The sequence below is a fragment of the Rana temporaria genome, chromosome 11 (assembly GCF_905171775.1).
Source record: "Rana temporaria chromosome 11, aRanTem1.1, whole genome shotgun sequence".
In the NCBI taxonomy this organism is placed as follows: domain Eukaryota; kingdom Metazoa; phylum Chordata; class Amphibia; order Anura; family Ranidae; genus Rana; species Rana temporaria.
In genome coordinates, this window is record NC_053499.1 from 12966776 (window position 1) to 12992430 (window position 25655).

General features: G+C 48.4%; 1 protein-coding gene across 2 annotated transcripts in view; it reads left to right on the forward strand.

Moving 5' to 3' along the window:
• The window catches only part of TSPAN18 (tetraspanin 18), a 172052-nt gene that overhangs the window by 105727 nt on the left and 40670 nt on the right, over positions 1 to 25655 (forward strand). For both annotated transcript variants that reach the window (XM_040328056.1, XM_040328057.1), the window contains exon 3: positions 10299 to 10399. The gene's annotated coding sequence lies outside the window, so the exon portion shown is untranslated. The remainder of the gene's footprint in view (positions 1 to 10298; positions 10400 to 25655) is intronic.

Below are 25655 nucleotides of genomic sequence, written 5' to 3' on the forward strand. Positions count from 1 at the left end.
CTAAACATCATTTCGATTTCTATTTTTAAGACTCGTAACAGCTGGGAGTCTTGCAATCCCCTTATTCTTTACTGCTTCCTGCGTGTTTGACGGGAACATATACGAACATTGACCTGTCTGTAGCCGGGGTCTTCTGAAGATCACTTTTTTTAGGAGGTTTTGTCAGTTACAATGCATTTGTTTATCCTGGGAGCGTCTTTATCCCTTTTATCCCATCCTCTGGAATGTGTCCTCCTTTGGTAGATATAGAACAGGCTCAGTGAGTATATGATGTGTAGTATGTTATGTACACCTTCATTTACACTTGCTGTGAGCACATTAAAGTGCCTACCGCTTCAACATACTTTTTTGATTCTTCCGTGATGCTCTTTTGAATCGTACGTGTGTACACTTGGGCGGCAAGAAAATCTTGCCAGGAATCTCGGCAGGAATTTTTTTTTTTTCCTGACGAGAATTCCGGCTGTGTGTATAGGGCTTAAGGTCAGCCATACACAATATTCCAACCATTAATGGGCAGGCTGAATGTACCAAGAAGATCGATCATCTTGGGTACAACCAACCTGCTGTATTCTCTTGCGATTATCGCAAGCGGCTGCTCTAGCTGCTAGCAATAATCAATGTCTTGTCTCGGCAGGGACAGCTTCCCCCAGCCGCCAGGAGAAGACGATGGCCTGGTAGGAGGCTTTCCCGCATCAGCACTGTTGGTGGGGGAACCGGGCAAATTTCTTTTGTTGCAGGAATGAAAGTCGCTCTGTGTATGGCCAGTGACTTGTCAGTATGGTTCCCCTATCGAGATGGTTCCTGTAAGGACTGCGCAGGCGCAATCCTTGCCGACGGAAATCTCCGAACCTCGGCCGGCATCCAGGCTCATTCCTTAACATCCCTGTGGATTGGAGGATGTTAAAAAAAAGAGCCAGGAGGCCGAGCGAGCGTAGCGAGCCGTCCGAGCAAAGCGAGGACGTGAGGCCGACTGGCCACTTGCCTCAAATTCCGCGTAGCCCTGGAGGTTCAGTGATTTTCGTCGGCAAGGATTGCGCCTGCGCAGTCCTTACAGGAACCATCTCGATAGCCGGAACCATATCATCAGATTGACCTAGCCTGGTGGACTCGGGCAAATAACCAAAAAATCACTTTTGAGCTAGAGCAGTGGTTCTCAACCTGGGGGTCGAGACCCCCTCGGGGGTTAAATGATAATTTGACAGGGGTCACCGAATCCTGGGCTATTCCTGAAGTCCGCACCACTCTCCCAGCCTTTTTGCGGCCACCCAGCAGGGCTGTCCCTGGAGCCTGTGGCTGCCCAGCAGGGCTGTCCCTGGTGCCTGTGGCTGCCCAGCTGGGCTGTCCCTGGTGCCTGTGGCTGCCCAGCTGGGCTGTTTCTGGAGCCTGTGGCTGCCCAGCTGGGCTGTTTCTGGAGCCTGTGGCCGCCCAGCTGGGCTGTTTCTGGAGCCTGTGGCCGCCCACTCAGTCTCTTTGCAGGCGCCCATTCAGTTCACAGCATGGCTGGGGGCAGAGACTAGAGGTCAGCTGACTGGTGAGAAATGTGAAGTGGGATGGGCTGGAGGGGACCCCATCTCCTGATTTCGGCATAGGTGTCACTGCCGAGAGACACCACAAAGTCAGAGACACAGTGAAGCCGGAGACACAGTGAGTGTGATTAAAGTTGCCATTAAAAGGACTCAGGGAGCGCTAAATGTCTGTGGTTTAGGCGCAGATTACTTGTCATGCCTTGGGTGCTGACAACCCACACTACAAAAATAATTTTACTGTTAGGGGGTCCCCACAACTTGGGAAATTTTATCAGGGTGTCACGGCACTAGTAGGTTGAGAACCACTGAGCTAGAGCAAAATCGAATCTGCGAATATGGCTGCCCCCAGGTGGGTATATAAATACAAACCATACAAAGAAACAAGGATTTAACATGTATTAATAAAGTTATCTTCATTAAATTGATCACTTTCACGTGCACATCTGAAAAACATCGAAAAGGTTATCACTCTCCTTTAAGTTGGCGCTCTGCGTAACGAGATCTGTATCTGTTAGCTGAAAGTCATTCCTGTGGAAAGATCCCGTAGGAAAGTATGCGCGGCGGCGCAGGACTGGTCGCCCTCCTGACAGGCCCGGCCATAAATCTTCATTACATAGGCGGGATATAAATATACTTGTATTGTAATGAAAGTCAGATGGGCAGAGCTGTCATTTTATATATTCCACCCTTTCCAAACATCTGACTCAACTGCCATCCCCTGCAAGGTCAGATCTCCGAGTCGGCCCTCAACCCTTCCTGTAGAAGAGGGTCTGAAGGCCAGGAGGGGTGTTAAAGTAAACATGACTTTCCTTTCTCCCCCTAATGAGCGGCTTCTCTGCCCACTCCGTTTCCTCTTCGTGTTACAACTTGGAGCATCGCGGAAATTGTTACTGTATAAAATACGTATGGAGAAAGTCCATCGTCCAAACGTCTTGTCAAGTGTCTGTGGGCCAGATTCTCGTACATCATATATCTTTGCGCGGGCGTAACGTATCCGATTTACGTTACGCCTCCGCAACTTAGACGGGCAAGTGCTGTAGTCTCAAAGCACTTGCTCCGTAAGTTGCGGCGGCGTAGCGTAAATCGGCCGGCGTAAGCTCGCCTAATTCAAATGTGGGACAGGTGGGCGTGTTTTATGTTAATGTTCTGTGACCCGACGTGATTGACGTTTTTCACGAACGGCGCATGCGCCGTCCGTGGAAATCTCCCAGTGTGCATTGCTTCTAATACGCCGCAAGGACGTATTGGTTTTGATATGAACGTAAATGACGTCCAGCCCCATTCACGGACGAGTTACACAAACGACGTAAAATTTAGTCGCGGGAACGACGGCCATACTTAACATTGGTACGCCGCACTTACGCCACCATATAACAGGGGTAACTTTACGCCGGGAAAAGCCTAACGTAAACAAGTTCTCTTTTTTTTTCTCGTCTGGAAAACTGCGATGGAGCATACACACGGCCGGTTTTCCCGGCCAGAAGCGGTCATGGCAGTTTTCCCGACGGGAAAACCGGTCGTGTGTATGAGGCATTACCGTCCAGTCACACTTGTGCGACTTACAACTTGTGCGATTTCCATTGCGACTTTGCCGTGCGACTTTGATGTAATTTTCATGCAACTTTAAATGAGTGCGACTTTGTTACCACTTTGGCTTTGACCAATGTGATCGTTTTGTTTGTGCTCTGCAAAATCGGTAGAAAGTCGTGCAGAATGGAAAACTTTGGTTTGTTTTTATTTTGGTTTGTTTGATTTCTACTTTTCCGTCTTTGGTTCGAATCCTGAAAGTTTGCGCGCCGAAAGTTACGGCGGCGTAGTGTATTTCTGGCGGCGGAATTCAAATCGGCGATTAGGGGGCGTGTTTCATTTAAATGAAGCGCGTCCCCGCGCCGATTCAACTACGCATGCTCCGTTTCGAAATTTCCCGCCGCGCTTTGCGCGAAATGACGTCGCAACAACGTCATTTTTTTTAATTTGGACGTGACTTACGTCCATCCCTATTCACGGACGACTTGCGCAAAAAATAAAAAAAATTAAAATTTCGACGCGGGAACGACAGCCATACTAAACATGGCAAGTCTATCTATACGCCGCAAAATAGCAGCTTTAACTATACGCCGGAAAAAGCCGACTAGAGACGACGTAAGAGAATGCGACGGCCGCGCGTACCGTTCGTGGATCGTTGAAAAAAGCTCATTTGCATACCCGACGCGGAAAACGACGCAAACTCCACCCAGCGGACGCCGAAGTATTGCATCTACGATCCGAAGGCGTACGAAGCCGTAAGCCTGTCGGATCGAACCCAGGTGCCGTCGTATCTTGGTTTGAGGATTCAAACTAAAGATACGACGCGGGTAATTTGAAAGTACGCCGGCGTATCAGTAGATACGCCGGCGTACTCTCTCTCTGGATCTGGCCCATCATTTTTTTTCCAAAATGTTTTTTTTTTTTATAGTGTAAAAAAAAAAAAAATGCAGAGGTGATCAAATTACCACAATAAAAAAAGAAGCTCTACAGTATTTGTGTTCAATAAAGGACATAATTTTAATTTATACAGCGTTGCACGACCGCGCAGTTAAAGTAACTAAAAAAATTGGCCTGGTTATGAAGTGTGGTAAATCTTCCGGAGGGCAAGTGGTTAAGAACCACCCAGTTGGAGGATTTTAAAGGAATCTCTTCTGTTCTTCATTAGGCGCTTGGCAAAAGCGTTTTTTTGGAGACCGGCAGTCATTATTTAGTCTGAGATTATCTACAGATTGCTGGAAAGCCCAAATAATATAAGTTTATAATTGTTTATTTTACACGACTTGCTGAACCGCGAGCCTGCCAGCCGAGGCGGAGCGTGGTAAGTGTGGATGTGGCATTAGGTAACAAACTCCTCGTGTTACCGGCATCAGACGCCGGGTTTCTGTTAGACCTTCGGCGTTCATTATTTGTTACCATTTGCAAGAAAAAAAAAAAACGCTTCTCCTGCCAGTCCTCCCTCGCTCCTGGCACGCCGTCAGCATTACACTTCATTTTCCATGAGATAATAGGCAGATAGATGGAATATTTTAGCCCATTTTACTGCCCCAATGCCAGGTTACACATATAGGGGTGGGCACAGGTTATGTGCAACTGCCCATAGGCACAAAATGGGCCAATAACCAATATATTGGTCGAAAAGAATGATGGAGGGTCCCCTCTAACCCCCAAAAAAGTGTATAAAAACACAAGAATAATAAAAAAAAATTGTTCTAGGAATGGAAATTTGAGGGCAGGGATGCTAGGAATGGTGATTCAGGATGGGATTTGTGTTGGGACGGGGATGGGAGAAGAGGATTTGTGCTAGAAGGGGATTTGGGGGGGTTGTGCTAGAAGAGGTGATATGGCAGAGAGGGGAGTGGATCTGTACTAGGAGAACATTTGGGAGGGAGTGGAAGGGATTTGTGCTGGTAGGGAATATTGGGGGGGGGGGGGGGTTTGTGCTAGATGGGGGTATGATTGTGGAGGATTTGTGCTAGAAGGGGATTTGGGGGGTTTGTGCTAGAAGAGGTGATATGGCAGAGAGGGGAGTGGATCTGTACTAGAACATTTGGGAGGGGGTGGAAGGGATTTGTGCTGGTAGGGAATATTGGGGGGGGGGGGGGGGGTGTTTGTGCTAGATGGGGGTATGATTGTGGAGGATTTGTGCTAGGAGTTTTTTTTTTTTTTTTTTTTGGGTGGGGGGGGGGGCATTTGTACTGAGGGGGATTTTGGGGATGGGCAGGCAAAGATTTGTGCTGGGAGGGGAGTTTTCAGCAGGGGAGGTGTGTTGTATTGGGATTAGGGAGAATGAATGCTTAGGAGGTAATTATGCACATTAATGCCCAATTTATTTTAATTTTTTGGGAGGGGGATTTTTGCTGGCAAATAATGCTCATACATATTGGTGGGGGGGGGGGGGGGGGTAGGAGGGATGACTGCCCTGGGCACTGTGGTATCGTGAGGTGGGGGGGGGGGGGCACCGCAAGGAGATTGAGGGGGGGATTTGTGTCGGAAGGAGGAATTTGGGGGTGCAGCAGGGAAAAATAATTGTTTAATGTGTCCCGAATCCTGAATGAATGGAAGCAAGCAAACATTCATTGATGGGCGCTGGTGAGGCTGCATTTGATGGGCGCTGGTGAGGCTGCATTTGATGGGCGCTGGTGAGGCTGCATTTGATGGGCGCTGGTGAGGCTGCATTTGATGGGCGCTGGTGAGGCTGCATTTGATGGGCGCTGGTGAGGCTGCATTTGATAAGCGCTGGTGAGGCTGCATTTGATAAGCGCTGGTGAGGCTGCATTTGATGGGCGCTGGTGAGGCTGCATTAGATGGGCGCTGGTGAGGCTGCATTTGATGGGCGCTGGTGAGGCTGCATTTGATAGGCGCTGGTGAGGCTGCATTTGATGGGCGCTGGTGAGGCTGCATTTGATGGGCGCTGGTGAGGCTGCATTTTAAGAGCGCTGGTGAGGCTGCATTTGATGGGCGCTGGTGTGGCTGCATTTGATGGGCGCTGGTGTGGCTGCATTTGATGGGCGCTGGTGAGGCTGCATTTGATGGGCGCTGGTGAGGCTGCATTAATAGGCGTTGGTAGGCTGCATTGATGGGCACTGGTAAGGCTGAATTCAATGGGCGCTGGTAGGCTGCATTTGATGGGTGCTTCATTAAAAAGGTGGGGTATACATGCAAAGGGGGTAGAGTCAGGGGTGGAGCCAAGGGGGGGTGCGACAAAATGAGGTATCGCCTAGGGCAGTGATGGCGAACCTTGCCCCCCCCCCCAGATGTTTTGGAACTACATTTCCCATGATGCTCAACTACACTGCAGAGTGCTGGGGCATCATGGGAAATGTAGTTCCAAAACATCTGGGGTGCCAAGGTTCGCCATCACTGGCCTAGGGTGTCAAAAATTCTTGCACTAGCCCTGCATGGCAGCGGAATGACGTCAGTTGTAGAAGGCGTGGCTACGCGTTTCAAGGCTTCGGAACGCCCCTTTCTGAAGCCTAAAAGCAGGACTAATATAGCTACATATAACATACCAATGCCTGGAATTATTCTTTATATAGAAGAAGAGATGAATGGCGTGTCAAGGCAACTCGGTAAAGTATTCCCTGACTCAGAACTCTCTGAAAGTATTCTCGCTTCACCTTATAAGTAAATCACATTGATAAACGAGGCTCTGTGCTTCTATGTAGCCTTCATATATATAAAGTCTGTAATCTTTGTCTTCCTCCAGCAGAGCGTAGAATGTGAATTGGATGTAAATGAAATAATCTAATTGTCTGTACTCTTTCCAGCTCTTGAAATACACGTTGTTCTGAAGAGCAGACGCATTGCGCTGCGAGCGGCGGCCTCATTTAGCAAGGGGCTGTCTGAACCGACTTATTTCCGAACTGCTGAAAGGCTAAACGCTCCGGCGTCCGTGGCCTGATGTAAATGGTGTCATTTGCAATGGATCTGTTATTTCGCTGTCACAGCGCGGCGAGGAGCGGGAAAAGGTCACTGCTTTGGCATTATGGGCGTGCTGTCTTCTCTTACGGTAAACAGCCGGTCTTCTGACCCAGCCGCTGTCCTCAGCTCTGCGCTTATATTTTTCATATTGACCTTAAAACTTTGATATGGTTACAGAAAAAGTTTCAGAACTAAAACTTTTATTTATTTATTTTTTAAAGGTGCCCCTGTCTGGGCTGGTTATTGGGTTAAGAGTGGGTTGTATCTTCAGTCCAAGATATTTCCTTGCAGCAGTACACCCAGGGTCGGTACTAGACTATTTTGCGCCCTAGGCCAGCTACTTGCACCCCACCCCTAAAAAAATAAAAACTGTACACATTTCCCCCCTTCCTGCACACACTGCCCCCATTTAATCCTACACCCCCTTCCTATACACACTGCTCCCCTTTAATCCTACACCCCCTTCCTATACACACTGCCCCCTTTAATCCTACACCCCCTTCCTGCACACACTGCCCCCCTTTAATCCTACACACCCCCTTCCTGCACACACTACACCCCCTTTCTGCACACACTGCCCCCATTTAATCCTACACCCCCTTAGTATACACACTGCTCCCCTTTAATCCTACACCCCCTTCCTGCACACACTGCCCCCATTTAATCCTACACCCCCTTCCTGCACACACTGCCCCCCTTTAATCCTACACCCCCTTCCTGTACACACTGCCCCTCTTTAATGCTACACTCCCTTCCTGTATACACTGCCCCCCTTTAATGCTACACTCCCTTCCTGTACACACTGCCCCCTTTAATTCTACACGCCCCCTTACTATACACACTGCCCCCCCTTTAACCCTACACCCCCTTTCCTGTACACACTGTCCCACTTTAACCCTACACCCACCCTTCCTGCACACACTGCCCCCTTTAATCATACACCCCCTTCCTGTACACACTGCCCCCCTTTGACCCTACACCCTCCTTCCTATACACATTTCCCCCTTTTAACCCTACACCCCCCTTCCTGTACACACTGCCCCCTTTTAACCCTACACCCCTTGTATAGACTATACTGTGATGTGTGTTGCCCCCCCGGCCACCATCTCCACCCCAAGCTCCATTCTGGCTGGCGAACATTCAGCGCCCCAAGGATGATAGGAAATGGGAACATTCAGCACCCCAAGGATGATAGGAAATGGGAACATTCGGCACCCCAAGGATGATAAGAAATGGGAACATTCAGCACCCCAAGAATTATAGGAAATGGGAACATTCAGCACCCCAAGGATGATAGGAAATGGGAACATTCAGCACCCCAAGGATGATAAGAAAAGGGGACATTCAGCACCCCAAGGATGATAGGAAATGGGAACATTCGGCACCCCAAGGATGATAAGAAATGGGAACATTCAGCACCCCAAGAATTATAGGAAATGGGAACATTCAGCACCCCAAGGATGATAGGAAATGGGAACATTCAGCACCCCAAGGATGATAAGAAAAGGGGACATTCAGCACCCCAAGGATGATAGGAAATGGGAACATTCAGCACCCCAAGGACGATGGAAAAAGGGAACATTCAGCACCCCAAGGACGATGGGAAAAGGGAACATTCAGCACCCCAAGGACGATAGGAAATGGGAACATTCAGCACCCCAAGGATGATAGGAAATGGGAACATTCAGCACCCCGAGGATTATAGGAAATGGGAACATTCAGCACCCCAAGGATTATAGGAAATGGGAACATTCAGCACCCCAAGGATGATAGGAAATGGGAACATTCAGCACCCCAAGGATTAGGGCCGATCCTAGGCAGGGTGCACGGGGTGCTCCGCACCCAGGCGCTGCAGAGGTGGGGGCGCCAAAGCTCCAAAGTGCTCCACTCCCTCCTCCTGGTCTGTGTCCAGAGGCAGAGCGCATGTAGCGGGTGCTGCGGTTCCCCAACCCGCTTGCTCTCTCCGCTGGCAACTGACAAGAGCGCATACCTCCCGCTGTCCCCGGAACACGTTTCGGCACTAGGCTCCACTAATTAATTCTGTCCGGTGTGCATGAAGCAGCCTTCTGTCTGCCCCGCCCCCTCTGCGTGTGTCGGCTCTTCTCTCATAGGCGGTGTGATGAGAGGCTTCTGGGTTGGCCGGAGCTGCTGCCAATCATCCCATGCACTCCCAGAAATGCTCTCCGAGTGCCACCCTCCAAGTAACCAAAGATGACACGTATGCCCCACCCCCTGTAATGTGCTTCTGCTCCCAGCGCGCCCGAGCTACAGGGATCCATTGGACAAGTACTGATCTATGGGGACACCTGATGTGGGGGGCTCTGATGGGGACACCTGCTGTGGGGGCTCTGAAGGGGGGCAACTGCTGTGGGGTGGGCTCTGATGGGGGACACCTGCTGGGGGGGACTCTGATGGGGGACACCTGCTGTGGGGGGGCTCTGATGGGGGACACCTGCTAGGGGGGACTCTGATGGGGGACACTAATGAAGACATCTTAGGGGAGCATCTCTGTGTTTGAGTCATAGCCATAGAAACATGTGTAAAGGGGAGGAGTTAGTAAGATGACTACGCCCATGTGGGAGCGCTAGAAATATTTCTGCACCCAGGCGTCTGTGACCCTAGGATCGGCCCTGCCAAGGATGATAGGAAATGGGAGATGGGAACATGCAGGCTTAAATAATTGACAAGGGTCTTCTTCTTTCATTCTACACTGGGTCTCTTTTTATTGAGAAAACCCGCCCAGGATGCAAGATGGATAAAGCTCCTCTTGGTCTTGAGTCTGAATCTTCAACCACAAAAATGGTTATTTTTCAATAAGGATTCATTGTAGTAACTGGTAAGGAATTGAGTAAAAGCTTTTTACTCCGAAGGGAAAACAATGGAAGCAAGGTCAGCAGAGGTGCCAATATTGGAATTAGATGTTTGAAAGTTTTTTTTCTTCAAATTTATTGGTCATTTGAATGGTATGCAAACTCTGTAAAAGCTCAATGATGGACCACTAAATTAACAAGCAAAACGATTGAACTCCTCTGTATTTCAAGAAGTTGGTATTTTAAAGGGAACATGATCAAAACTCTAATGTGATAGACGGGCAACAATCCTTTCTGTGAAGAGAACAAAAACACTCGCTATCGGTTCCTGTATCTCTTTGTGTCTTTCTAGGAAATGTTTGAAGTTATCGGCATCTCTAAATATCTTTTCTCTGTATTTTGTACCAGATAAGCTCTCCTCTTGGAGATGACACACGGTAGCCAAAGACTGTCAGTCTGTGTATTGGTGTAAGGACTTGGCAGAAGAGCCTCATGTTTCTTGTCTATTTTTCAGGAGCTCCTGGGAGGTCTGCAGGACAGAAGCCAGTGGTCCTGATTGATGTGATTTCCCCCAACCTGAGGTCCGATCGCTGAGAGATTACCAGCTTTGTGAAGGTGAGAAACTCAGTTGTTCGGCGTTCAGAATAAAGTAATGAAAAGGAAATGGTGTCACCCATAATAAGAATTTACATTATTAAAAAAAAAAAATGTACATAATTTTTTCTTGAGTAGAATGGTTGGAAAGTGATTGGTATGGGCAAGGCAGACCCCTTTCTTTCTTCTAGCTAGCGTTGTATAACATAAGACCAGCTGTCGCTTTCATCCATTACCAAACCAGGACCATTTTATTATGCGTTTTGTTATTTATTGAAAATGTTAAAGGTAACGACTGCAAACACAGTAGTACATTAATGTTTAGGGCCGTTTGAAGGAATTTGGGGGCCCCAAGCAAAATGGAGGCCCCCAAGCACCCCCCCCCCCGCACGCAAAGCCTACGTTAGCGCTACACAAATTTTTACACCCATGTTCTCACTCCTCCCCCCCCTCCCTAGTCCCTAAGGGCCAGATTCTCAGCCGAGATACGACGGAGTATCTCAGATACTCCGTCGTATCTCTCAGAGTATCTATGCGACTGATTCATAGAACCAGTTACGCATAGATATCCCTAAGATCCGACAGGTGTAATTGTTTTACACTGTCGGATCTTAGGATGCAATATCGCGGCCGCCGCTGGGGGGAGTTCGCGTCGTAAACCAGCGTCGGGTATGCAAATTAGTAGTTACGGCGATCCACGACGGTTTTTCGCTTTCGCTACGTCGCTGGTAGTCTAGTTTCCTCGTCGCAAAGTTAGTCGTCGTTTTAGGGGCCCTAACTTTAGACAGCACACGTATGTGCTGTTTAAAGTATGGCCGTCGTTCCCGCGTCGAAATGTAATTTTTTTTTCTTCTTGCGTAAAACGTCCGTGAATACGAAAGTACGCTACGCACGTCGCCGCCGTTTGAAAAAATGACGTCACTTCGCGCAAAGCACGGCGGGAATTTCGAAACGGAGCATGCGCAGTAGGTCCAGCGCGGGAGCGCGCCTAATTTAAATGGCACACGCCCCTTTGAATTACGTGGGGTTACGCCGGAGGCTGCCAGCGTAAGTTTTCATGCAAGTGCTTGGTGAATCAGGCACTTGCGATAAAAACTTGCGGCGGTGTAACGTATCTACGATACGTTACGCCGCCGCAATTCTACCTGAATCTGGCCCTATGTTTTTCTATTCTCACATCCCCTTCTTCCCTGTAGGCTGTCGCTGTAGCATGGCCGAGCTCCTCTTCCTCCTGTCAGTCAGGTGTTCTATCATTGTGGGTCCCCAGTTCCCAATCAGATAGTGCCCGGGCTGGGCCGAGTACCGTGTGGTACAGGAGATTCAGTTTCCTGTGTTCCTGGCTGGACTGAAAGGAAGTGAGCACTCAGTATGCACTTCCTGTCAGTCCGTCCGAGAACTGGAAACTGAATCTCCTGTACCACGCACGTTACCGGACTGACAGGACTCCAGGAGGAAGGAAGAGGAGCTCGGCCATGCTACAGCCTGGGAAGGGGAAGTTGGGGGCCCCAGGCCAGCTCAGGGCCCCAAGCAATTGTTTGTTTTGCCTGTCCTGTAGCGACGGGCCTATTAATGTTACATAGTCATAGGGCAGGGGTCTCCAAACTTTCTAAACAAAGGGCCAGTTTACTGTCCTTCAGACTTTAGGGGGGCCGGACTGTGACCAGTGTGGAATAGAAACTGTCCCAGTGTCAGTGTCTTCTCTTTGATACTAGGGGGAAGAAGAGTGCCCCATTTTTGGTGTCAATGGTAGGAAATATGCCCCATCATTAGTGTCAGTGGGCGGAATAGTATGCTGTATCAGTGGGAGGCCTAGTGGGAGGCCAGATAAAAGCAAGCAAAGGGCCGCATCCGGCCCCCGGGCCATAGTTTGGAGACCACTGTCATAGGGTAATAACATATAATGGTGATAGGTTACAGTACAGTATAAAAGAGGTAAATACAATTGCATATACAGAAGTGCATTAATGTTGTATTGCCACTTCAGCTCCAGGTAAGGATGAGCTCCGGCGTGTTCGCACAGTCCATGTGCAGAGCCCGGCAGGAAGTCGGCACCGCGTTGCACTAATCACAGGCCGGGAGACATTTCCCAATGCACGGCTGCAGAGATCAGAAAATGTCTCCAATTAGCGCAGCGCTGTGCCGACTCAATGGCGGGCTCTGCACATGGACTGTGCGAACACGCCGGAGCTCATCCCTAGCTCCAGGCTTTTCTGTGACTTTTTGTTTACATGTAACAATTAATGTTTTTAGCTTGAAAATTACTTGGAACCCCTAAACATTATATTGTAATTTAAAGCAGAGGCCCTGGAGCACAGGTGTCGAACACAAGGCCCGCGGGCCAAATCTGGCCCTCCAGGCCATTTCATGTGGCCCTCACATTTCTCCAGCCCTCCTCTGGTCGTCCTCCAGACCTACTTTCTGCTTTCAAGCAATGCATCCAGCTTCTTCCCAGCAGCAGCATAAGGAAAGTGGGGTGCACTGTGATGTAAGGCAGGGTGGGGGACTCAATTTCTGATGGTGGGGTGGCTCTTGACATCTAATGTAAGGGAAGGGGATGCACTGGACATCTAATCTTCCAGTTACAGCCGACCCTTTTTAAGAACAATCATAGAACAATCATAGTGGGCCACATCAGCATGTGGCCCACTATGAAATTGAGTTCGACACCCCTGAACTAGAGCCGCGATGGGGAACCTTGGCACCCCAGATGTTTTGAAACTACATTTCCCATGATGCTCATGCACTCTGCAGTGTAGTTGAGCATCATGGGAAATGTAGTTCCAAAACATCTGGGGTGCCAAGGTTCGCCATCACTGGCCTAGAGAATAAAATGGCGGTTGTTGGAGTTTTTTTATGTCACTCTGAATTTGCGCAGCGGTTCTTCAAACAATTTTTTTGGGGAAAAAAATACACTTTCTTTTGAACTTTTTGTATTGTGAGAAAACACACAACGTGTAAACATTAGACACGTGCACAATGAAATATTTTGTTTTGGAATTTAGTTTTCATCCAAAAAATACATTTATTTAATTGCTCCCGAAATGAGTTTTTATTTATTTATTTAGATTCACTAAAAAATGCATTCTTCCGAAAATCCGAATGAATTAAGGTTGAATGGATGTACGGATGTCCGTTGAGCTTCTGCCACCCTTCCCAGTGAAACCTACCATAATTGAGCCTGCAGGCTTGTATCGCCTCCATTATGAAAGCCGACAGTTGGCTTTATAAAAGAATACACACTTCTGGCCGGGTTATAAATGTGAATCCCCAACAATTGGCTGGGCAATGCATTCAGATTTTATTAACCCCACCCCCATACCGGCACCCTAAGGCGGCTGCCTTGTGCTGACACTGGCCCTAGGCCCTGCCAAGTGGTGTTGGACCCAAGGCCATGCAGACATCATCAAATAGGAGGTAAATCGGTCATATTTAACGAAATCCCTAACAACCTCTAAAGGAACCCTGGTTGGGAATTGCTGGTTTAAAGATTTAGTTCCAATAAGACCTTAGATGCTTGCAGTGCTATAACTTATGTACTATAGACCCAGACTCTCATACAAAGAAAAGGCAGAGGAGAATTTTGATAATTTGAATGAGTGGAGGTAGTAGCATGGAAGCCCTGGGAAGGTCAACCGTGATGGCCCTGGCACGATTCACCGTTGAGGCTTTGGGAAGGTCCACCGTTGAGGCTTTGGGAAGGTCCACCGTTGAGGCTTTGGGAAGGTCCACCGTTGAGGCCTTGGGAAGGTCCACCGTTGAGGCCTTGGGAAGGTCCACCGTTGAGGCCTTGGGAAGGTCCACCGTTGAGGCCTTGGGAAGGTCCACCGTTGAGGCCTTGGGAAGGTCCACCGTTGAGGCCTTGGGAAGGTCCACCCCTGAAGGTCCTGGAAAGGTCCACCTGTGGAGGGCCTGGAAAGGTCCACCTGTGGAGGGCCTGGAAAGGTCCACCTGTGGAGGGCCTGGAAAGGTCCACCTGTGGAGGGCCTTGGAAAGGTCCACTGTGGAGGGCCTTGGAAAGGTCCACCATGGAGGCCCTGGGAAGTCATCTGAGCTTTCCATCTGCTTGGCCTGTGTCCAGGTCCTCAGGCATTGGGGAGTGCAATCCTAATTAACTGGAAATGTAAGGAGCAAAGCATAAAGTGCAGTACCCGTAGAAAACATGTTTCCGTCTTGTACTGATTTGACTTCTACAAGACTCGTATTGATTGGTTGCCATGTTTATTGATTAAAGTATAACTTCAGGAAAATATTTATTCTAGCTTTGGATAGATTGGAGAAGGGTTAGAATGAAAACCCTATGGGCGTAATGGACAAAGGACTAAGAGCTTTGGATTGATTGGGGAAGGGTTAGAATCCCCAAAGGGTTATTATTTCTGCTGTGGTCCTTTTTGGGGAGATATGAGCTCACTGTTGTTCCCTTTCCCCTGTGGGATATCCACAACCCTGCGATTTTCACTATAAAAGGAGTAGTGGGGATGTCTTTCAATAGTGACAGAGCGGGAATTACCTCTCATTTTCGGGATCATTTCCTAATATCTTCTTTTGTCCCTAGCCACATGCCGACCGCAATGCGTATATATATATATGCTGCAGTTTGCAAGTGGTTTACCGGATTTTCTTTATCAGCCAGCAGCTGGCTTTCTCATATAGGTGGTCCGAGCGGCTCATCAGTGCCCCATAATTAGTGTCAATGGGAAGAATAGTGCCCCATCATTGGTGTCACTGGGAGTAATTGTGCCCCATTGTTGGTATTAGTGGGAGGAATAGTGCCCCATCATTGATGTCAGTGGGAGAATTAATTCCCCATCTACTGTTTCAGTGGGAGGAATAATGCCCCATAATGGTGTCAAGGGGAGAATTAGTTCCCCATCTCTTGTTTCAGTGGGGGGAATGGCGCCCCATCCTTGGTGTCAATCGAAGGAATAGCGCCCCATCCTTGGTGTCAATCGAAGGAATAGCGCCCCATCATTGGTGTCAATCGAAGGAATAGCGCCCCATCATTAGTGTCAATCGAAGGAATAGCGCCTCATCATTAGTGTCAATCGAAGGAATAGCGCCCCATCATTGGTGTCAATCGAAGGAATAGCGCCCCATCCTTGGTGTCAATCGATGGAATAGCGCCCCATCCTTGGTGTCAATCGAAGGAATAGCGCCCCATCCTTGGTGTCAATCGAAGGAATAGCGCCCCATCCTTGGTGTCAATCGAAGGAATAGCGCCTCATCATTGGTGTCAATCGAAGGAATAGCGCCCCATCATTGGTGTCAATCGAAGGAATAGCGCCCCATCATTAGTGTCAATCGAAGGAATAGCGCCTCATCATTGGTGTCAATTGAAGGAATAGCGCCCCATCCTTGGTGTCAATCGAAGGAATAGCGCCCCATCCTTGGTGTTAATCGAAGGAATAGCGCCCCATCCTTGGTGTCAATCGAAGGAATAGTGCCCTAAGACCCGGATGTTGTCGGAAAATCTGACCGTTTGTACGCTCCATCGGGCGATTGTTGTCGGATGTTCCGCCAACAAATGTTGGATAGCCTGCTTTAAAATTAATTGCCAACAATTGTGTGCTGTCGGATCATCCAATCGCGTGTACACAAGTCCGTCGGAACAAAACTCCAAAGAACAAACACGCATGCTCGGAAGCAATGCTCACCATAACACAACGTTAGCAGAAGTTTCTCAAAGGGTGGCGCTAAAGAGCTGAAAAACCACGTCGTTTGGTGTTTGTTGGCCGACAATTCTTTGCAAGACAAGTTCCTGGCCAACGCCCTTCGGGACAATAGTCCTACGCTTTGTCCGCAGAAAATCCGATCGTGTGTACAAGGCTTTATTGTTTCATGACGGATCACGGCCTAATTGCAGCCCTCCTATCCCTTTTAATATCCGAGAAAAAAAAAAGAAGGAAAGTCAGATAAAGGTCTGCTAAATGAAATGTAGGAAGGAGTTGGAAGCACTGAGCCGACATCCGCGCCGGGTTACCGGAGACGTCTGCAAATGTCCAGAGCAAATTGTTCTCATTCGGTGTGACAGATTGCAGAGGCCCGGGTAGATTACGCAGCGCGGTCGCATACGTCGGGTGGATCGCGGCCAGCTGGCCCGAAGACAGCGCCGACAAATCCTCTTATTTTGGAGGGGAGAGAGAAGTTACTGATGCGCGGAATTATTGGCCTGGACAATTTAATAGACTGCGTGACTCATCGGCCAATGATATACGCCGCAACTGGGAATTTATTTCATTTTTTTTTTTTTTTTTCGCTCCACAACGGAGGAGCGCGGTCTGGTCTATGGTAACAATTTATATCTCCAGAAGAAGGTGCAATCTATTATCGCTAACTGAGCAATCATTTGTAATAGCGACGTTGGGTTACGGAGGACAGAAGACGGATCGCTAGCTATGGAGACGCAATCAATAAACAAGATGTTATTTAGCTAAGTATATGTCTGAAGTCCTGACACCTTCCTTCTCCTCCCCAAAGGAGAGATCTTCACTCATTTCTCCGGGGATTACAGAGGTTTTATGAAGTATTCTCTGTATATCCTTTACAACCACACCTCCCAACATTATGAGATGGGAACGAGGGACACCTACCAGCAAACGTATGTAGGTAGAGGACACGCCCCCTACCACACCCCCTTAAAGGAGAATTAACCCCCAAAAAAAAGGTTAATTAAAGGGGTTGTAAAGGTAAACGTTTTTTTCACCTTAACCACTTAAAGCGGGGGTTCACCCTAAAACATGTATATACCATTCAATCCAGCATACTGCCGACATGTACAGTATGCTGGTTTTTGTTTTTCGGTTTACATACCGTAGTATAGGTATTTCTTCCCCCGGCTTCCGCGTAGTGAATCCCGCGGGACTGGGCGTTCCTATTCAGAGACTAAGTGATTGATGTATGAAAAAGCTTGGTACCAGGCAAGCTTTTGTCATACGTCAATCACTTAGTCTCGAATAGGAGCCCGAACGCCCAGTCCCGCGGGCAGTGGCGGCTGGTGCCCCAAATTTTTTGGGGGGGCGCAAACAAACAAAAAAAAAAAAAAAACAATTGCAGCCTCACTGTGCCCATCATACACAGCTACTGTGCCCATCAATTGCAGTCACTGTGCCCATCAAATGCAGCCACTGTGCCCATCATACACAGCTACTGTGCCCATCAATTGCAGCCACTGTGCCATGCCATCAATTGTCGCCACTGTGCCATCAATTGTCGCCACTGTGCCATGCCATCAAACGCAGCCACTGTGCCAATCAACTGTCGCCACTGTGCCGTGCCATTACACGCAGCCACTGTGCCCATCAATTGTCACCACTGTGCCCATCAATTGTCACCACTGTGCCCATCAATTGTCACCACTGTGCCCATCAATTGTCACCACTGTGCCCATCAATTGTTGTCACCACTGTGCCATGCCAAATGCAGCCACTGTGCCATGCCATCAAACGTTACCACTGTGCCCATGAATTGTTGTCACCACTGTGCCCATGAATTGTTGTCACCACTGTGCCCATGAATTGTTGTCACCACTGTGCCCATGAATTGTTGTCACCACTGTGCCCATGAATTGTTGTCACCACTGTGCCCATGAATTGTTGTCACCACTGTGCCCATGAATTGTTGTCACCACTGTGCCCATGAATTGTTGTCACCACTGTGCCCATGAATTGTTGTCACCACTGTGCCCATGAATTGTTGTCACCACTGTGCCCATGAATTGTCACCACTGTGCCCATCAATTGTCACCATTGTGCCCATCAATTGTCACCATTGTGCCCATGAATTGTTGTCACCACTGTGCCCATGAATTGTTGTCACCACTGTGCCCATCAATTGTACTCGCCACTGTGCCCATCAATTGTACTCGCCACTGTGCCCTGTTAAATTCTGCCACTGTGCCCTGTAAAATGCCCCCTCCCCATTTCAGCCTGGCACTTACCTTTTTGGGGTCAGCCATCCTGCTTCCACTGTCCCTCGATGTCTTCTTCCCACCCTCGATGACGCTTCAGCCAATCAGGTTACCAGAACCGGTGAACCTGATTGGCTGAGACGCCTGTCAGTCTTATACAAGGAGCGCATCCCTAGTGCGTTCCTTGCATAAGCTTCCGGGACCCGAGGGCTGTACTTGGAAAAGCCTATCAGAGCCAACGCACTTCCGTACAGCCAACCAGCTGCCGTTATTCAGATGGCCGGACATGAGCGCCGACTAGGGTTGCCACCTCATCCCTTTAAAACCGAAAACATATTAATTACACAGGTTCTCTGGCTGATTAGGGTGCTAATTAAACTCACTTGGTGCCTTATCGACATTAAATTAGCCCCAGAACCTGTGTAATTACTATGTGTTCAGGTTTAAAGGGATGAGGTGGCAACCCTAGCGCCGACCATCTGAATAGAACAGCGGCGATAATAACATAGACTCATGCAATGCATGAATCTATGTTATTAGACTCAGTGGCGGTGCGAGAGCCAGAGGGGGTGGCGCTCCAGCGCCCTCTATGGACGAACCGCCACTGACCAGCTCTGTGATGTCGTCATGGAGGAGGGGAAGAGGACTCCAGTGGCAACCTGTGAAGCTCTGGTGAACTCCATGCCCAAGAGTGTTAAGGCAGTGCTGGAAAATAATGGCGGCCACACAAAAAATATTGACACTTTGGGCCCAATCAATGTGGACATTTTTACTTAGGGGGTGTACTCACTTTTGTTGCCAGCTGTTTAAACGTTAATGGCTGCGTGTTGAGTTATTTTGAGGGGACAGCAAATACACACTGTTACACAAGCTGTACACTCACTACAGAACATTGTAGCAAAGTGTTATTTCTTCAGTGTTGTCACATGAAAAGATAGAATAAAATATTTACACAAATGTGAGGGGTGTACTGACTTTTGTGAGATACTGTAGAAGTCCACTTGTGGCAAATGAATAGGAATTTCCTGTACTTGCCGGGTCTTTGAGAATAAACCATGGAGAGATTTTCTTTTTTTTGTTGCCCTGACATGCACTTGAAGTATTACACACCCGGTTTGCTGAGCTCTCGGCTGTAAGAGCGGGGTCAGCTTCAGAGCACCTCAATAAATGGGGATCTGAGAGAATACAAGTCCTTCTGATCATTACTATAGCAACAAATCAAATCCCTGACACAGAAAAGAAGAAAGGGCTGCAGAGAGCCTCGTGAATTAGACTGCGTTCCTTCTCTGCCTTCTGCTGTTCACTTGTCACCAGTGACATCAATGCCCACTTTCATGGAGTGGGTGAAAGGCGTCGGGAACCCTGAAGTTTAGTTGAATGATGTCATCCAGCAGTATGATGTCATTGTAATTACTGGAGAATGTGATTGTCCATAGCTCCCAACTGTCCCGGATTTCGAGGGACTGTTCCTGATTGGGAGCAATATTCCTCCTCATTTGTCCCTCATTTTGGTCTGATCTATATAGTTGTATCAGTGTTGCCAACCGTCCGTATTTTTACGAACAGTTCGTGAAAATGGGCTCTTTTCTCCCCCGTTCGTAAATGTCCGTGGTTGTGCCAGTAAAAATAGCCGAGAACGGTTCGGCTTGGAACTGCGCATGGAGATTGGAGGCAGGGGGTGATGGTGGCTGCGATGGCACCGCAGAGGGGGATGGAGACAGGGGGCAATGGAGGCGGGGGAGATTGGAGGCAGGGGGAGATTGGAGGCAGGGGGTGTTAGTGGTAGGGGGTGATTGGAGGCAGGGGTTGTTAGTGGGTGATTGGAGGCAGGGGGTGTTAGTGGTAGGGGGTGATTGGAGGCAGGGGTTGTTAGTGGGTGATTGGAGGCAGGGGGTGTTAGTAGTAGGGGGTGATTGGAGGCAGGGGTGTTAGTGGTAGGGGGTGATTGGAGGCAGGGGATGTTGGTGGCACTGCAGAGGGTGGGGGATGGAGACAGGGGTTGTTGGTGGCACCGCAGAGGGGGATGGAGGCAGGAGGCAGGAGACTATGGAGGCAGGGGGTAATTGGAGGCAGGGGGCCTGGGGGAGATTGGAGGCAGAGGGAGATTGTGGCACCGCAGAGAGGGGTGAAGGCAGGGGGTGTTGGTGGCAGAGGGGGGTGAAGGCAGGGGGTGTTGGTGGCAGAGAGGGGTGAAGGCAGGGGGTGTTGGTGGCAGAGGGGGATGGGGGCAGGGGGTGATGTGACTAAATAATTTGCCCTTATTATATCGAAAATAACTAAATATTTTTTTTTTTACCTTGATATCTCCCTTAAATCACATTGCTATTTGCCCAGCGTACTTGTTTGTAGCCTAAATACTGAAATTTGCACCTAAAATTTAATATTGGACAAAAGTTTCAGAGTAAAATAATATCGTCCCTTTTAGGGTTTTTGTCTAGTTTTGTCGCAGCGGAAACTTCTGGTTTGCGTCCAAACTGACAATTAGCCACTCGTTATTCTAATTGGTTGTAACGCTGCCACTAACCCTATTACACGCGGCGTGCTGAGTGACCGGTACTCCCCCCGTCTTCTGATATAATGGTGTGCGGGGTCGTCTCCGGGCTCCACAGACTCTTTGTATCCGCAGCAGATGAGTCCATGTAATTAGTATCTGTAATAACCTACACAGACAGAGAGAAAAAATAATACGGCTTGTTAATTAAAACATGACTTCACATTATGGATTGCGGAAAGATCTGCAGAGGGTTACGCCGGGCTTCTCTTCTTCTCTTCATAGCTGGCATTTCATATTGATCTATGATGAGCCAACAGTGCCCACCGAGATCAAAGTGGACCTATGCTCAAATATTTACTTGCCTTTCAGTAACTTTACAGTCTGCAATGATGCATTCTGGAGCTATCACAATATACAGCGCCAGCAAAAAAAATTGATGACAGCTTTTGGGCTTCATGGCCGGGCGCGCACTGCTCATGCGCGAGTCGCGCTGCTCTCTCCCAGTGCAAAAAAATTGATGACAGCTTTTGGGCTTCATGGCCGGGCGCGCACTGTCATGTGTCCCAGAAGTTTGGCGAGGGGGAGGGGCCGCCTTGGTGGAGAAGAGTCGCCGCCAATGTGGCCCATAGGCAGAATGAGGAAGTGGGACAGGAAGTCCCACTCAAAACAAGGCCCCTACTCCCCCCCCCCCCCCCAAAAAAAATTACATGCTAAATGTGGCATGTAAGGGGGCGTGAGAAACTTAAAGCAGAAGTTCCACTTGGGTGGAACTCCACTTTAAATGTGTTTGGGTGTGTCTCTGTCTGTCTGTCTGTCTCTATCTATCTATCTATCTATCTATCTATCTATCTATCTCTCTCCCCAGAGAGCCCCCCACTTACATCAGGGTCCCCAGAGAATCCCTTACTTACATCAGGGTCCCCAGAGAGCCCCCCGCTTACATCAGGGTCCCCAGAGAGCCCCCCGCTTACATCAGGGTCCCCAGAGAGCCCCTTGCTTACATCAGGGTCCCAAGAGAGCCCCTTAAATCAGGGTCCCCAGAGACCCCCTTCCTTACATCAGGATGATGTCCTCTCTCTGCTCTCTCCTCTGCCTGGCTCTCTTGTACTGTCTGCCCACTCTCCGGTGCTGCCCCCCCGACACTCGCAGCTGCAAACAGGCCATGGCCACGGCCGTCTCTGACAGATTCGGGGCTATAGCCTCAAAAGCCACCCCCTAGCAACGCCACTGCATAGATCGCTGTTGCCCCATCAGGAGATCCTCTTTGCTGGAGTGTAAGTGGGCAAGAAGTGCCTTCAAAGAGGCTGCAGGAGATCAGCAGCACTGAGATGCAAATAGCACTTGTCTATAACTTCAGTTTAGGTTTAAGATTTCCAAGGAAGAAATTCCCGCTTAGTCATCCCCAAATCCCAGGACTGCCCCTTGAACCACGAACACGTCCCAGACCGGACCACAGCTGCGTTTTTCCTCTCACCGCAAAATAGTATTTTTTTTAACAAGACGTGATAATAACTGAAATGACGGAGCCTTTACCGGTGCGATAATCTTGTTGAAGAAGAGCCCAGGCACTCTAGAAAATGAATTCTGCATATATTAACCGCCGACAGATGGACGGTGTCAACAAATTGCTTTCAGAAAAAGACAACTGCGAGTATGGATTAGGTAATTAAATCTTTATGGACGCCACGGCCGATACAATATTTGTCAGCAAAACCCAGTTGTAAAAAATAAAAAAATAAATCAGAAGAGGGCATCCTGGGGATTTTATTGGTGCCGTCTTCGGGATTAAGTCACCACCGCTGTAGTGGCCATTCATTGTGTGAGCTGGAAGTGACCCAACTTTTTCAATTTATAATCCCAAGTAGTCACTAGGACATCATCGGAATCCAAAGTGTATCGAAACCTAAAAACGAAGTACCGGCAAAGTGTTTTTGACATCATTAGTTGTGGGATACATGAAAAGAAGGAGAACTCCGGGACTTTTAAGGTGAATCATAAATTTTATATGAAAAATAGAAATGTTATTAACATTTAAAATTCATAACAATTTCTTGTACTGTTAGGTCAATTCATATACAGATACAAACACGATCGCTCTACATGTTTCGCTTCGAAAAGCTTCTTCAGGAAACTTCAGGAAACTTTAAAGTGATGTATAGATCGAATATACAACACTTTACATTGTTAGGTTGAAAAAAAAGACAAAAGTCCACCCAGTTCAACCAAAAATATATATATATATATATAATCAGGGCTTTTTTTCTTGGAGAATAGGTGCAGGAACTCCCTACTTCAGTGTCACCTGTTGTGTCCACCCCCTACCCACCTCCGAGCACCATTCCTTGGTTCCACTCCCTACCCACCTCCGAGCACCATTCCTTGGTTCCACTCCCTACCCACCTCCGAGCACCATCCCTTGGTTCTACTCCCTACCCACCTCCGAGCACCATTCCTTGGTTCCACTCCCTACCCACCTCCGAGCACCATTCCTTGGTTCCACTCCCTACCCACCTCCGAGCACCATTCCTTGGTTCCACTCCCTACCCACCTCCGAGCACCATTCCTTGGTTCCACTCCCTACCCACCTATGAGCACCATTCCTTAGTTCCACTCCCTACCCACCTCCGAGCACCATTCCTTTGTTCCACTCCCTACCCACCTCCGAGCACCATTCCTTTGTTCCACTCCCTACCCACCTCCGAGCACCATTCCTTTGTTCCACTCCCTACCCACCTCCGAGCACCATTCCTTGGTTCCACTCCCTACCCACCTCCGAGCACCATTCCTTGGTTCCACTCCCTACCCACCTCCGAGCACCATTCCTTGGTTCCACTCCCTACCCACCTCCGAGCACCATTCCTTTGTTCCACTCCCTACCCACCTCCGAGCACCATTCCTTGGTTCCACTCCCTACCCACCTCCAAGCACTATCTCTTGGTTCCACTCCCTAACCACCTCCGGGCACCATTCCTTGGTTGCACCCTTACCCAACTCTCAGTAATGGATTCAGACCCAAGTATCAATTTGTGGTGCCAAGTAATTTCTCTACCAGCGACAACTGACCTCCCCAGCAACAATAGACTCTACCCCTGTAAAAATAGATCCCTTCCAGCAACAATAGATCCCCCAGAAGCCAGCATTAATAGACCCTCCAGTACACCCCAGCACCCCTTGCCATTACATACATTCAGAGCTAGAGGTGCCGGAACTGCGTCCCCCACGCTCCTGCTGAAAAAAAGCCCTGTATATAATATACAATCCCATATACCCAATTCAGTTGATCCAGACTGAACTTTACCTATAAATGTCAGTACCCAGCAATATTATGTAAATTTAGGAAATATAAAATAGGAGCCTCTGAAGTGAAGTATATAGATACTACAGTAAAGGGTACCATCATCCTTAGAATTTGAATATAGAGTAGTTGGATCTAAGGTCCCCGAACCATAGAGCCAAGAAAAAGGGGGGGGGGGGCAATAGGACTGTTGCGGTACAGATACAAAAATGAAAATAAAGATATGAATTTAAAACAAAAGATACATTTTATTCAAACATAAAACAAGACGGAAATACAAAATTAAAATGGTAATAACCATATGCAACACCACTATAGAGGTCCCCAAGAGGGGAGCAACACGATGGGTTGGAGGTTAAAACGGTCTCGACTAGTTTCATCAGGAGCACATCTAAAAAGATCCTGCTAGGTGAGAACAGCGGGCGTGGCCAGACATGGTCCTGTGTATGGAAAGACCTACTTGTCTTGATGGCAAGACAAATGGTGGTAGATCGGGGGGTCCCGGAAACAGGAGCCCAATTGTAGCACATGTTGGGGTGCACGTGAACTCGGTAAGGAGATGAATAATGTGTGAAAATAGGGTCGGACCACTCGTGGTCCCAGGGCAGCATCAGGGTAATGGTGCTGGCCAGTAGTGCTGTTGGCTAGATGGAGCCACAGCGATCCCGGGAGCCAGCGTTGGGCTGACTCATGCTGGCTCCCGGGATCGCTGTGGCTCCATCTATTATTGAGCTTATGATCTAGCAAAACCCCCAGATCCTTTTCTACTACAGATCCCCCCAGTTGCACTCCCCCTAGTATGTATGATGCATGAATATTCTTAGCCCCCGAGAGCAACAGTTACATTTATCAACATTAAACCTCATTAAAGTCTCCTAAAGAAGCTTTTTGAAGCGAAACATGTAGAGCAGTAGTGTTTGTATCTGTATATGAATTGACCTAACCGTACAACAAGGAATTTTGTATGAATTTCTATGTTGATACATTTTCTATTTTTCATATAAAATGTATTATTCATTTATTTGACACCTTAAAAGTCCTGAAGTTTTCCTTCTATTCATGTATCTTTCATGGTCAGTGTGGTGCCACCATTACATGGTTGGCCAGTGTATTCCCCCTTTACATTGGTGGTCAGTGTAGTCCCCCCTTATATTGGTGGTCAGTGTAGTCCCCCCTTATATTGGTGGTCAGTGTGGTGCACTCTTACATTGGTGGTCAGTGTAGTCCCCCCTTACATTGGTGGTCAGTGTAGTCCCCCCTTATATTGGTGGTCAGTGTGGTGCACTCTTACATTGGTGGTCAGTGTAGTCCCCCCTTACATTGGTGGTCAGTGTAGTCCCCCCTTATATTGGTGGTCAGTGTAGTCCCCCCTTATATTGGTGGTCCGTGTAGTCCCCCCTTATATTGGTGGTCAGTGTGGTGCACTCTTACATTGGTGGTCAGTGTAATCCTTCATTACATTGGTGGTCAGTGTAATCCTTCATTACATTGGTGGTCAGTGTAATCCTTCATTACATTGGTGGTTAGTGTACTTCTTTCCTACATTGTTATCCAGTATATTGCCCCTTACATTGGCGGTCAGTGT